The sequence below is a fragment of the Oncorhynchus clarkii genome, chromosome 19 (assembly GCF_045791955.1).
Source record: "Oncorhynchus clarkii lewisi isolate Uvic-CL-2024 chromosome 19, UVic_Ocla_1.0, whole genome shotgun sequence".
NCBI lineage: Eukaryota > Metazoa > Chordata > Actinopteri > Salmoniformes > Salmonidae > Oncorhynchus > Oncorhynchus clarkii.
The window spans coordinates 21,394,935-21,409,858 of NC_092165.1; the positions used below are offsets into that span (position 1 = coordinate 21,394,935).

The 14,924-nt window shown below is 46.1% G+C and overlaps 1 pseudogene; it reads right to left on the reverse strand.

The window, feature by feature from the left end:
- Nucleotides 1-14,924, reverse strand: part of LOC139374434 (tripartite motif-containing protein 2-like) — a 44,287-nt pseudogene that overhangs the window by 25,755 nt on the left and 3,608 nt on the right.

A 14,924-nucleotide genomic window follows, 5' to 3' on the forward strand; every position in this document is an offset into this window, starting at 1 on the left:
GGTTTAGTATCATGATACCCAATACCATCACAATAATCTACACCAAAAACATACCACAGCAACAAAAAAAGGTATATTAGCCAAAGTCACTGAATGGCACTTGATCCAGACAGAGAAACTCAGCTACTGCTCTGTTCAATCATTTGGCATCTTTTGAGGTTTTTTTTACATCAAAATGTTTGAATCAATTATACAGTCATGAAATCAATTTGACTTTGTTTTTACCAATCTAAACGAAATAACACAAATGGTAATAATTCATTTAAATTGTAAATCTCTATTGATAAAATTAGGCCCCGTGTTCCTCAGTTGGTAGAGCATGGCGCTTACAATGCCAGGGTTGTGGGTTTGGTTCCAAAATGTATGTACTCACTCTGTAAGTCGCTCTGGATAAGATCATCTGCTAAATTACTCAAATGTAAATGTAGCCTAGGCCTATTCACAATACAGGTGAATGCATAATAAATAGGAGACCAATAAAGTGAATGAATATAGTTTTGGTGGCAATCCGTTTTGAAATCCGTACATTTTGCATTATAGTTTCCATATTCAATCACAAACAAAGTACTATGGTAGTAAATTGATGTTTGCTTCCATTGTAAACTAGCAAAGTTAGCCTACAAAGCTTGATGCTACCCGTATTGTAACGGTTTTCTTCTATCTCCTCCTCTGATGAAGAGGTAGAACAAGGATCGGACCAAAATGCAGCGTGTAGATTGCGATCCATGTTTTAATGAACAAACGTAAAACACGAATCAAAATACAAACAGTGCAAAATAATAAATGTAATGAAAACCGAAAAAACAGCCTATCTGGTGAAAAACACATAGACAGGAACAATCACCCACAAACACACAGTGAAACCCAGGCTACCTAAATATGGTTCCCAATCAGAGACAATGACGAACACCTGCCTCTGACTGAGAACCATATCAGGCTGAACATAGAAATAGACAAACAAGACATGAAACATAGAATGCCCACTCAGATCACACCCTGACCAATCAAAACATAGAAAATACAAAGTAAACTATGGTCAGGGCGTGACAGTACCCCCCCCCCCAAGGTGCGGACTCCGGCCGCAAAACCTGAACCTATAGGGGAGGGTCTGGGTGGGCATCTGTCCGCGGTGGCGGCTCTGGCGCTGGACGTGGACCCCACTCCATGACAGTTTTAATCCCCCTCCTAAACGTCCCTAAATAGGTTACCCACCACAATGATAACATGGGACAGAGGGACAGCTCGGGACAGAGGTAACTCGGGACAGATGGGTAGCTCAGCACTGAGAGGAAGCTCAGCACTGAGAAGAAGCTCAGCACTGAGAGGAAGCTCAGCACTGAGAAGAAGCTCAGCACTGAGAAGAAGCTCAGCACTGAGAGGAAGCCCAGGCAGGTAGTAGAAACTACCAGAACCTGGCTGGCTGGCGGTTTCAGCAGATCCTGGTCGACTAGCAGATCTGGGAGAATCTGGTCGACTGGCGGATCTGGGAGAATCTGGTCGACTGGCGGATCTGGGAGAATCTGGTCGACTGGCGGATCTGGGAGAATCTGGTCGACTGGCGGATCTGGGAGAATCTGGTCGACTGGCGGATCTGGGAGAATCTGGTCGACTGGCGGATCTGGGAGAATCTGGTCGACTGGCGGATCTGGGAGAGTCTGGTCGACTGGCAGATCTGGAAGAGTCTGGTCGACTGGCAGATCTGGAAGAGTCTGGACGACTGGCAGATCTGGAAGAGTCTGGACGACTGGCAGATCTGGAAAAGTCTGGTCGACTGGCAGATCTGGAAGAGTCTGGTCGACTGGCAGATCTGGAAGAGTCTGGTCGACTGGCAGATCTGGAAGAGTCTGGACGACTGGCAGATCTGGAAGAGTCTGGACGACTGGCAGATCTGGAAGAGTCTGGACGACTGGCAGATCTGGAAGAGTCTGGACGACTAGCAGATCTGGAAGAGTCTGGACGACTAGCAGCTCTGGCTGCTCCATGCTGACTGGCTGCTCCATGATGACTGGTAGCTCTGGCTGCTCCATGCTGACTGGCTGCTCCATGCTGACTGGCAGCTCTGGCTGCTCCATGCTGACTGGCTGCTCCATGCTGACTGGCAGCTCTGGCTGCTCCATGCTGACTGGCTGCTCTGGCTGCTCCATGCTGACTGGCTGCTCCATGCTGACTGGCTGCTCCATGCTGACTGGCGGCCCTGGCTGCTCCATGCTGACTGGCGGCCCTGGCTGCTCCATGCTGACTGGCGGCCCTGGCTGCTCCATGCTGACTGGCGGCCCTGGCTGCTCCATGCTAACTGGCAGCTCTGGCGGCTCCTTGCAGACTGGCAGCTCTGGCGGCTCCTTGCAGACTGGCAGCTTTGGCGGCATCCTGCAGACAGGCAGCTCTGGCGGCTCCTTGCAGACTGGCAGCTCCATGCAGACTGGCAGCTCTATGCAGACTGGCAGCTCCATGCAGACTGGCAGCTCCTTGCAGACTGGCAGCTCCTTGCAGACTGGCAGCTCCTTGCAGACTGGCAGCTCTATGCTAACTGGCAGCTCTATGCTAACTGGCAGCTCTATGCTAACTGGCAGCTCTATGCTAACTGGCAGCTCTATGCTAACTGGCAGCTCTATGCTAACTGGCAGTTCTGAACAGGCGGGAGACTCCGGCAGCGCTGTAGAGAAGGAAGGCTCTAACAGCGCTAAACAGGCGGGAGACTCCGACAGCGCTGGAGAGGAGGAGGGCTCCGACAGCGCTGGACAGGCGAGGCGCACTGTAGGCCTGATGCGTGGTGCTGGCACTGGTGGTACTGGGCCAAGGACACGCACAGGAAGCCTGGTGCGGGGAGCTGCTACCGGAGGGCTGGGGTGTGGAGGTGGTACTGGAAAAACCGGACCGTGCAGGCGCACTGGAGCTCTTGAGCACCGAGCCTGCCCAACCTTACCTGGTTGAATGCTCACGGTCGCCCTGCCAGTGCGGAGAGGTGGAATAGCCCGCACTGGGCTATGCAGGCGAACCGGAGACACCGAGCGCAAGGCTGGTGCCATGTAAGCCGGCCCAAGGAGACGCACTGGGGACCAGCTGCGTAGAGCCGGCTTCATGGCATTAGGCTCGACGCTCAATCTAGCCCGGCAGACACACGGAGCTGGAATATACCGCACCGGGCTATGCACCCGCACTGGAGACACCGTGCGCACCACTGCATAACACGGTGCCTGTCCGGTCTCTCTAGCCCCCCGGTAAGCACAGGGAGTTTGCGCAGGTCTCCTACCTGGCGTAGCCATACTCCCTGTTAGCCCCCCCCCAAGAAATTTTTGGGGCTGCCTCTCGGGCTTCCTTGCCAGCCGTGTTCCCTCATATCGCCGGCTCATCTCTCCGGCTGCCTCAGCTCTCCTAAGTGCCTCCACCTGTTCCCATGGGAGGCGATCTCTTCCAGCCAGTATCTCCTCCCAAGTGTAACAGCCCTTGCCATCCAAAACGTCCTCCCATGTCCATTCCTCTTTACGCTGCTGTTGTTGTTTCTTCTCCCGCTGCACCTTAGTGCGGCTACACTCCCCTGGTTTAGCCCAGGGTCCTCTCCCGTCGAGGATTTCCTCCCATGTCCAGAAATCCTTATTGCGCTTCTCCTCGCGCTGCTCCTGCCTGTTGGCACGCTGCTTGGTCCGTTGGTGGTGGGTGATTCTGTAACGGTTTTCTTCTATCTCGTATCTTCTTGCATTTTAAAGTGTTCAGCCTGTATGGACATTGTTTTGAGAACAGTAATTAACAGTTTCAACATTTCAACATGCCGTTTCGCATTATTCAAGTGTGTTAACTTCTGTGCAGAGTGGGGAGCTAACATGATGCAGTCCAGATTCCCAGTGCAGGCTAGCAATGAGTAAGTGTAGCAGGCACGACGCGCGCCTCACACTATAACTGGACATCGCTGAGCTGATAGAGTTGATCCGTGAGATACATTTTTACAGAAGTACTGAACATCACGAAAATTCAAGTACCAAACCAATTTTCATGTTCTAGTATCGAAAAAGTACTGATGTTTCGGTATACCGCAGTGGTGGAAAAAGTACCCAATAGTCATACTTGAGTAAAAGTGACGATATCTTCATAGAAACTCAAGTCAAAGTGTTAGTCACCCAGTAAAATACTACCTGAGTAAAAGTTGAAAAGTATTAAAAGTTACTCAAATATGCTTAAGTATTGAAAGTAGAAGTAAAAGTATAAATAATTTCGAATTCCTTATAATAAGCAAAGCAGACGGCACCATTTTCTTGTTTTAAAAATTTACGGATAGGCAGGGGCACACTCCAACACATTATTTACAAAAGATGCATTTGTGTTTAGTGAGTCCGCCAGACCATAAGTGAACTATCCTTTTAAATGTTTTAGGTGAACTGTTCCTTTTAAATGTGTTAAACACCAATTACCGATCCTGAAAATTTGGTCATCTTCGATGGGGTTCTCTTTCCTCTTCCCCGTGCTGTACATACTGGCTGGCCTCTTGATGGCCTTCTGCTTGACGTGGCTACTCCCCGGTGACTTCAGCCTCTTCTTAGCGCTCTCCGTACTGGGCGACACATCCGCCGACTTTGTCGCTTCAATCTTAAATGGACTCCCCTTAATATGCTGGTCGTACAGACGCAGCGACAGCGTCAAACTACCCTCTTTCGGCGCCGTGTACAGATACTCGTACGTCCCGTTCTTGTTGTCCAGTATCTCGCCGTCGCCCACGCTACCGTCCGGCGTGGCGATCTCCGCCGTGATGTTGGCTTTCCCCATCTTACACAGCTCACCGTCCTTGTCCTTGGTCGTGATGGTGACAGAGGTGGGCAGACCCGCTACGCACTGCCTCAGGCCCTCGCCTGTGGCCACCGTCTCGGACGCCACGGCATTTGTGGTAACTATAGTTCCCAGGTTGTGGATGGACTTCTTGAGGCCCTCTGTCTCCACCAGGAAGTACAGCTGGTCATTCTCACCGGGCTAGAGGGGGAGCCCTTGGCTGGCCAGCTCACTGAGCCGCTCGCTCATCTGCTTCTTGACGAGCAGGACCTCGGCGCCGTGGCTCAGGGCCTGCTCGGTGAAGTTGCAGCTGCTGTTGATGCCATCCTGGCCCTGGAATAACAAGTCCAGCTGGGCTTGGAGCACCTGAGAGAAACACGATGTAGAGAGAGGAAAAAGAGTGAAGGGGTGGGATAGTAGAGAGGGTGAGGGTGTATAAGGGTGTCAGGTGGGTGTGAATGGAGATGCACATGTGGACATGCAAACATCTGTCAGTGTGAGGGGCTGACAACACACACACACACACACACACACACACACACACACACACACACACACGCATGTGCAAACATTGTATACAATCTGTCAATGTACACACGCAATCTGTCAATGTAAACACACAAACATCTGATCAACAAACACATTCACCTAACAAATGTGCGGACACAGACATGCAAATATATACTGTAAGCAGGGCACTGGAAACATACACAACAAATTAAAACACACATTTTCTTTTAGACAGCTGTCCACATGCCACATGAATACCAGTCAATTTGCTGTATTGAGAATAAAGCTACGTTTTCCATTACCAAGAATAAGCATAGAAGTGCAGAATATGCTAAGTGTACTTTTGACACATCCACTGGTATAGGCATATGGTAGAGTGTTGACTAACTATCATAGTTATCACTTGTTAACATAACACCACAGCACAAAAATGCTACAGGGTTGGGTCAAAACACTGAGCATTGCACACACGCACACAGTCTCACTGTCTCCCTCACACACACACTCACCTGCATCTGGCTACCACACTCATCCTCTTCGACAACACGAGCGGCCATTGAGCTATCAAAGCCCCCAGCCAAAACGACTTTCTCCACCACTATCTATATCAACCCTTGCTTCATACTGTATAAGACTCACACTCTGAAAGACTAACACAAATATATTCCAGATAGAGAAAGAGGACGCCATAAAGGCAGGGAGATACAGTGCACACTTACTTAGTGCAGTGCACACTTACTCAGTGCAGTGCACTGTGGAAACCTACACCACTGTACCTACCCACTTTATCAACCCCTGTGCTGCCATCCTGTTAGAAGGTAACATATTATTTTATCACAATGGTTAAAATGTATTTTCATTGTGTTCCATGGTGTTATTCGCCCCCATAGTGGAGCTTTCTGGTACTTAGAAAGACTACGCAAACAGGAAGTAGATCATTTGTTCTGCACGCATAGAAGCAGCTAAAAACTGCAGGTCCTTCAGTGTAGTTATTTCTTGTCATGCTTCAGCCTTGGAAAATAATTGTTTGTAAGTTCGATTCAAGCATTTAGCTAATGATTATAATCTTGTTATTGATAGAGTTGCTTACATATCAATGTTGGTTGAATTTACTCATACAAATTGCAATGCCTTTCATGTATGTCGTTAGCTGTATTACTTTGCTCGTAAACGAATTGTAAAATATACAATACTGTAGTTTTGTTACTGTTTCTAGTGTAATATGCTTTGTTATTCTACATAGATGGTTGTACATTAGAGTAATGAAAGGAGTTATCCAATTACCATATGAGTAACAATTAGCTATATGGTTTGGCATCATGCCAGATGCATGGTACCTTAGCACGTGTTTTGTATTTATGCAACTTCAAATGTATAATGTACAGCTACAGTATGTCTAAAGTATATTATTTTCTATATTTTGCAGTTTCACAACAAACGTTTTCAATATATTCATTCAAGAAAAGTCACGCCTTGGGAGTTTTATTGAAGACTTAGTTGTTAGCTATCTGTCTAGTTTTGCATGAGAACGCAACTCAAGGGCAGAATAACCCCTCTCTGCTTCCAAGACTCACCCTCTCTTTAAACATGAACAGCTCAGCTAGCTAGCTAGAAGATACAGCACTTTCAAAGCCTAAATTACCAACTAGATAGACATAATGACAACACCAAAGAACAGTAGAAAGTGTCCACTCCCTATAGGAAAGGGCAGACACATAAAAGTCCTATCTTCCTTTATGCAGCACTCTGCCTGCTCTAGCCAGCCGGTCCTACTTGTGAATCATTCCTATTAGGCCAGCCTGGGTGATTGGTTCTCTGGGCTGGGTAAGGCATCAGCTTTTCTGCCCTGGCAGTCCGTCTCTCCAGCCCTCCCCAATCCATGTTTTATTTAATAATTTATCAGAGAACTGCCTCATCGACAGCTGAGCCACAGGCATGCAAAGTAGAAACAGTGTAAACAGAGCCTCTGCAGCTGTGTGGGATAGTAGAACTAACTGAGGACTTTATTTCTATGTTATTTATCCTTTATTAGTACAGGTTTAATTTAATTGAGATTAAACAATCTCTTTTAGGAAGGCACAGAAAATGTTTCAGTTGTTGTAAAATTACCACCTATTACTTTCAATATATACTACATTTTCAAATTGGGAAGCATCTATTTTCAGTATTTTTCTTGTTCACATGATGAGTATAATGCCGTTCATTCTTGGTTTAAAAACTATGCCCATGTTTAGAAATGTTTTTCCTTTCTCCTAATCATATATCTGTTTACTTTCATGGACCACCTGCCTCTAATTTCGTATCATATTGTCTGTGTGCACCAAACAGATTGACGAAACAGAAACCCACAAGAAAAGGTTCTAATAAATTCCCCCCCCCCCCCCCATTTATCAAACATTGGGGCCTCACTTTCTGCTTGAGGATGTAGTTGACCTCAAGCTCCATGAGTAGGACACTCTTGCGGACGTTCAGGGTATTCTGCAACTCGTCGAACGTGGTGTTGATGTCCCCCTCGATGGAGCTCTCCTGATTGGTCAGCTGTTGCAGGATCTCCGACAGCACCTGCAGAGCTGAGTCGATTTCAGGCAGCCTGAAGGAAGGGAGTCAGAGGGTGGGTGCGATCAGTCATAGGTCAAAATTAGCTGGAGTGTTTTGACCCTCAAACTATTGGGCCATCGGAGATAATTCTTAGGTTGCCTCTGACACATATTTTACACATGTTGTTAGGTTACACTTTTTACACGTTGTTAGGTTAGTCTTATTCTAAAATTGTCCCTCAATCTACACACAATACCCCATAATGACAAAGCAAACATTGTTTTTTTTTTTTAGAAATGTTTGCTAATTTATTAAAAATAAAAAACATATCACATTTACATAAGTATTCAGACCCTTTACTCAGTACTTTGTTGAAGCACCTTTGGCAGCAATTACAGCCTTGAGTCTTCTTGGTATGACGCTACAAGCTTGGCACACCTCTATTTGGGGAGATTCTCCCATTCTTCTGCAGATCTTCTCAAGTTCTGTCAGGTTGGATGGGGAGCGTCACTACACAGCTATATTCAGGTCTCTCCAGAGATGTTCGCTCAGTGTCAAATCCGGGCTCTGGCTGGACCATTCAAGGACATTCGGAGACTTGTCCCGAAGCCACTCCTAAGTTGTCTTGGCTGTGTGCTTAGGGTCGTTGTCCTGAGTGCTCTGGAGCATGTTTTCATCAATGATCTCTCTGTACTTTGATCTGTTCATCTTTACCTCAATCCAGGTTTCCTCCAGATGTCAAGCTTCGCATTCAGGTCAAATACTTAAATATTGGTTTATCATAGTCTGATAGGCTTTAGGTGCCTTTTGGCAAACTCCAAATGGGATTTCATGTATTTTACTGAGGAGTGGCTTCCGTCTGGCCACTCTACCATAAAGGCCTGATGGTGGAGTGCTGCAGAGATGATTGTCTTTCTGGAAGGTTCTCCCATCTCCACAGAGGAACTCACCTCCCTGACCAAGGCCCTTCTCCCCCGATTGATTAGTTTGGCCAGGCAGCCAGCTTTAGGAAGAATCTTGGTGGTTCCAAGCTTCTTCCATTTAAGAATGATGGAGGTCATTGTGTTCTTGGGGACCTTCAATGCTGCAGAAATGTGTTGGTACTCTTCCCCAGATCTTTGCCTCGACACAATCCTGTCTTGGCACTCTCCGGATAATTCCTTCGATCTCATGGCTTGGTTTTTTTCTCTGACATGCATTGTCAACTGTGGGACCTTATATAGACAGGTGTGTGCCTTTCCAAATCATGTGCGATCAATTTAATTTACCACAGGTGGACTCCAGGTTCTGGAAAAATATCAAGGAGGATCAATGGAAACAGGATGCATCTGATCTCAATTTTGAGGCTCATAGCAAAGGGTCTGAATACTTATGTAAATAAGGTTTACTTATTTTTAATACATTTGCAAAGATTTCCCCAAAACGGTTTTCGCTTTGTCATTATGGGGTATTGTGTGTAGATTGCTGAGGAATTTGTTTTATTTAATCCATTTGAGAATAAGGCTGTAACGTAACAACATGTGTAAAAAGTCAAGGGGTCTGAATACTTGGGTAGATGAAGAACTTTGAGTCTATTAACCCACATTAACCCACTTTCCCCAGGGGTGTGTGTTGGGCCATTACCTTTTTTTTTACTTTGTCCAATACAATTGGATGTCATAATTATTATTACATGTTTATTTTTTGGGGTTGTAATTTGTTTTTATTGTTGTAAATATGTTTTATAACGTCTTGGTGTCCCCCAGGGGTATGTATTGGCCCCTACCGGTTTTTGACGGCATCAAGCTGGTCCTGCAGCGAGGCCTTGTGCTGCTCGACCACATCTTTGAGGGGCACAGTGGAGTGCTCGGCGCTCGTACACTCCTGGCACATGGCTGTCTCACACGGTGGACAGTGGAACTCCACCACCTAGGCAAGAGTTTAAAGGTCAAGGTGAAGAAACGGTATGAGAATCCATCCAGCCAGTATCCCATAAAAATAAACCTGTTGCTATGGTGACGAGCTAGAGCGATAAGCAAGAAAGTTGAATGTCATGGAATCTCCTGCTGAGGTGCCACAGACATGTCTAGACTGTTAAATGCCATCGATCACACTCCCCCCGACCATCACTGTAATTTCAATAAGGTGACCGATCGGTAGAATAATTTACTCCTGCAATAACGTTATATGGACACTGATGGATGGACATTATTAGGTGTGTGTGTGTGTGTGAGAGAGAGAGAGAGTCTGTCTGTCGTTATATCCTACGTGGTTGGGGCAAGAGAGCGGTTGTCCCGTGGCCATAGAGTTGATGGTCTCCAACACTGCGCTCTCCTGGCTGCAGCTGTCGCTGGGGGGCCGGTGCAGCACATCCATCAGGTTGGTTATGAAGAAGTTGCTCTGCAGCGCCGCCACGCCTTTCTCCGGCAGGATAGATGTCTGACGGCACACGGGGCACGACAGCGTCAGGCTGTGGGCGGGGATGTAGTTCTGCAGGCACCTGGATAGGGGAGAGGGAGGGTAGAAGGGTGGAGTCAAATGTCTGAGATGTGGATATACTTACTAGTGTTTCTAGACTATTTTTATACCGCCACAGCCCTAATACCTGTCATGACAGAAAATACAGGCTACATGCCTGCATCCCAACTGGCACCAATTGGAACTGGTCACTGTTCCCTGTGGAATTCAACTGACAAGGTGTCCGTCCCCCTTTCCTTAAATATGACCTAACCGAAATGTGACTTTCACATTTAATTTCACATTTAATTTAATCACATTTAATCTCAAAGACAATCAAGCTCACGCACTCTCCCAAACTGGACATGAAGAACAAAATGAGACAGGCAGGGAGCACGCACGCACACACACGCACGCACGCACGCACACACACACACACACACACACACACACACAACTCACCTCTCACAGAGGGTATGGAGGCAGGGCAACACTTTGGGGTTGTCGTAGCGGTCCAGGCATATGCTGCAGATCAGGAACTGCTGGTCGATCTGTCGCACCACAGGGCTGGAGATGCTACTGGAGCCTTCACTGGCCATCCTAATATTCTGTCATAAAGTTCTCTCTTCCTCTCACCCTGTGCCCTACAGAGAGAGACAGAGAGAGGGGGGTTAGAGGGGTTCACACACACATATAAAAGGCAGTACCTGAACTGATCACTGTAACTTTTTTGCAGTTACTGCAAACATGACCCCCCCCCCCCATTTCCTCCATAACACTATACAATGGAGGCATGGTATTTGTCCACATGATAAAGCATGTACTTAACAGGATCGGTGTCCCTAAACCGGGATGGTTGTTGCTCAATATGCGATAATGTGACTAGAAAACATTTCCAGGACATAGACATGTCATATATATGGGCAGAAAGCTTTAAAATTCTTGTTAATCTAACTGCAGTGTCCAATTTACAGTAGCTATTACATTAAAAAAAAGACCATGCTATTGTTTGAGGATAGTGCACAACAACAAAACACCATCACGGCAACTGGTTTGATACATTCACCTCTAAAGGTAACTAATGTATAACATTCAGTAATCTTGCTCTAATTTGTCGTCCTGAGGGTCCCAGAGATAAAATGTAGGTAGTTTTGTTTGAAAAAATAATTCAAATGTAGGAACTGGGTTCTACAGTTTGACCCCACTGCTGTCTCTGGCTCCACACCCATCCCACTCTGCCATCTAGATGTGTCTTTTCTGTAGGGAAGCTAATGATCCATCATATATGACATTCCTGGGAGTGTGTAAACTTAAATTTGTATTACCATAGCATTTTTGAATGTTCTCTATAGTTATGGTGCAAAATGTTGTGTAGTGAGGTAATTCTTACTGGATCAGTCTGAAACTTTGCACACACACTGCTGCCAACTTGCAGACAAAATCGAAATGACATCAAGGCTCCTATGTTAATGTATCGCTGTTCTCTTGCCTTTCAAAAAAATATATATAGAAAACGCATGTATTGTGTCTGTATTATCTTTTACCAGATCTAATGTGTTATATTCTCCAACATTAATTTCACATTTCCACAAACTCCAAAGTGTTTCCTTTCAAATGGTATCAAGAATATGCATATCTTTGCTTCAGGTCCTGAGCTACAGGGAGTTAGATTTGGGTATGTAATTTTAGGCGAACATTTTAAAAAGGGTCAGATCCTTAAACATATTTATTAATGGATAGAAAATGTCAACCTATTTTTTGACCAAATGTGGAGTTACTGCTATTTTGCTTGGTATGGCAGTATTATAGACTCATTGACCAGTTTATTAGGCATACCCCCCCGTTAACAAAAATGGTTCGCTCCTACAGACAGTGAGTCACATGCCCGTGGCTTTCTGTATAAAGCAGGCAGACAGGCATTGAGACATTCAGTTACTGTTCGACAACATAAGAATGGGCAAAACGAGTGACCGTAGCAACCTTGAACGTGGTACGATTTTTATTTTATTTTATTTTTATTGATTTATTTATTTTTCTTCTTGGGCCTCTATAACTATATCTATTGTTTTTATTTTTGTTGTTGTTGTGTGATTTGGATTAATCCCCTCTACCACACGGAAACCCACTAATCTACTGACGGAACGCAAGAGTTGGCTAATAACAGACCTCCATCCTATGCTAGCTTGCTCCTATGCTAGCTTGCTACCGATTTAGCTGTCTAAATCGCCGTGACCCCCAACCAACCTCTCCACTCACTGGACCCTTTTGATCACTCGACTGAGCATGCCTCTCCTTAATGTCAATATGTCTTGTCCATTGCTGTTCTGGTTAGTGTTTATTGGCTTATTTCACTGTAGAGCCTCTAGTCCTGCTCACTATACCTTATCCAACCTATTAGTTCCACCACCCACACATGCAATGACATCTCCTGGTTTTAATGATGTTTCTAGAGACAATATCTCTCTCTTCATCACTCAATACCTAGGTTTACCTCCACTGTATTCACATCCTACCATACCTTTGTCTGTACATTATACCTTGATGCTATTTTATCGCCCCCAGAAACCTCCTTTTACTCTCTGTTCCAGACGTTCTAGACGACCAATTCTTATTGCTTTTAGCCGCACCCTTATTCTACTCCTCCTATGTTCCTCTGGCGATGTAGAGGTGAATCCAGGCCCTGCAGTGCCTAGCTCCACTCCTATTCCCCAGGCGCTCTCTTTTGACGACTTCTGTAACCGTAATAGCCTTGGTTTCATGCATGTTAACATTAGAAGCCTCCTCCCTAAGTTTGTTCTATTCACTGCTTTAGCACACTCTGCCAACCCGGATGTTCTAGCTGTGTCTGAATCCTGGCTTAGGAAGACCACCAAAAATTCAGACATTTTAATTCCAAACTACAACATTTTCAGACAAGATAGAACTGCCAAAGGGGGCGGTGTTGCAATCTACTGCAAAGATAGCCTGCAGAGTTCTGTCCTACTATCCAGGTCTGTACCCAAACAATTTGAACTTCTACTTTTAAAAATCCACCTCTCTAAAAACAAGTCTCTCACCGTTGCCGCCTGCTATAGACCACCCTCTGCCCCCAGCTGTGCTCTGGACACCATATGTGAACTGATTGCCCCCCATCTATCTTCAGAGCTCGTGCTGCTAGGCGACCTAAACTGGAACATGCTTAACACCCCAGCCATCCTACAATCTAAACTTGATGCCCTCAATCTCACACAAATTATCAATGAACCTACCAGGTACCTCCCCAAAGCCTTAAACACGGGCACCCTCATAGATATCATCCTAACCAACTTCCCCTCTAAATACACCTCTGCTGTCTTCAACCAAGATCTCAGCGATCACTGCCTCATTGCCTGCATCCGTAATGGGTCAGCGGTCAAACGACCTCCTCTCATCACTGTAAAACGCTCCCTGAAACACTTCAGCGAGCAGGCCTTTCTAATCGACCTGGCCGGGGTATCCTGGAAGGATGTTGACCTCATCCCGTCAGTAGAGGATGCCTGGATATTTTTTTTAAATGCCTTCCTAACCATCTTAAATAAACATGCCCCATTCAAGAAATTTAGAACCAGGAACAGATACTGGTTCCTGGTTCCTTGGTTCTCCCCAGACCTGACTGCCCTTAACCAACACAAAAACATCCTATGACGTTCTGCATTAGCATCGAACAGCCCCCGTGATATGCAGCTGTTCAGGGAAGCTAGAAACCATTATACACAGGCAGTTAGAAAAGCCAAGGCTAGCTTTTACAGGAGCAGAAATTTGCTTCCTGCAACACTAACTCAAAAAAGTTCTGGGACACTGTAAAGTCCATGGAGAATAAGAACACCTCCTCCCAGCTGCCCACTGCACTGAAGATAGGAAACACTGTCACCACTGATAAATCCACCATAATTGAGAATTTCAATAAGCATTTTTCTACGGCTGGCCATGCTTTCCACCTGGCTACTCCTACCCCGGTCAACAGCACTGCACCCCCCACAACAACTCGCCCAAGCCTTCCCCATTTCTCCTTCTCCCAAATCTGCTCAGCTGATGTTCTGAATGAGCTGCAAAATCTGGACCCCTACAAATCAGCCGGGCTAGAGAATCTGGACCCTTTCTTTCTAAAATTATCTGCCAAAATTGTTGCCACCCCTATTACTAGCCTGTTCAACCTCTCTTTCGTGTCGTCTGAGATTCCCAAAGATTGGAAAGCAGCTGCGGTCATCCCCCTCTTCAAAGGGGGTGACACTCTTGACCCAAACTGCTACAGACCTATATCTATCCTACCATGCCTTTCTAAGGTCTTCGAAAGCCAAGTCAACAAACAGATTACCGACCATTTCGAATCTCACCATACCTTCTCTGCTATGCAATCTGGTTTCAGAGCTGGTCATGGGTGCACCTCAGCCACGCTCAAGGTCCTAAATGATATCTTAACCGCCATCGATAAGAAACATTACTGTGCAGCCGTATTCATTGATCTGGCCAAGGCTTTCGACTCTGTCAATCACCACATCCTCATCGGCAGACTCGACAGCCTTGGTTTCTCAAATGATTGCCTCGCCTGGTTCACCAACTACTTCTCTGATAGAGTTCAGTGTGTCAAATCGAAGGGTCTGCTGTCCGGACCTCTGGCAGTCTCTATGGGGGTGCCACAGTGTTCAATTCTTGGACCGACTCTCTTC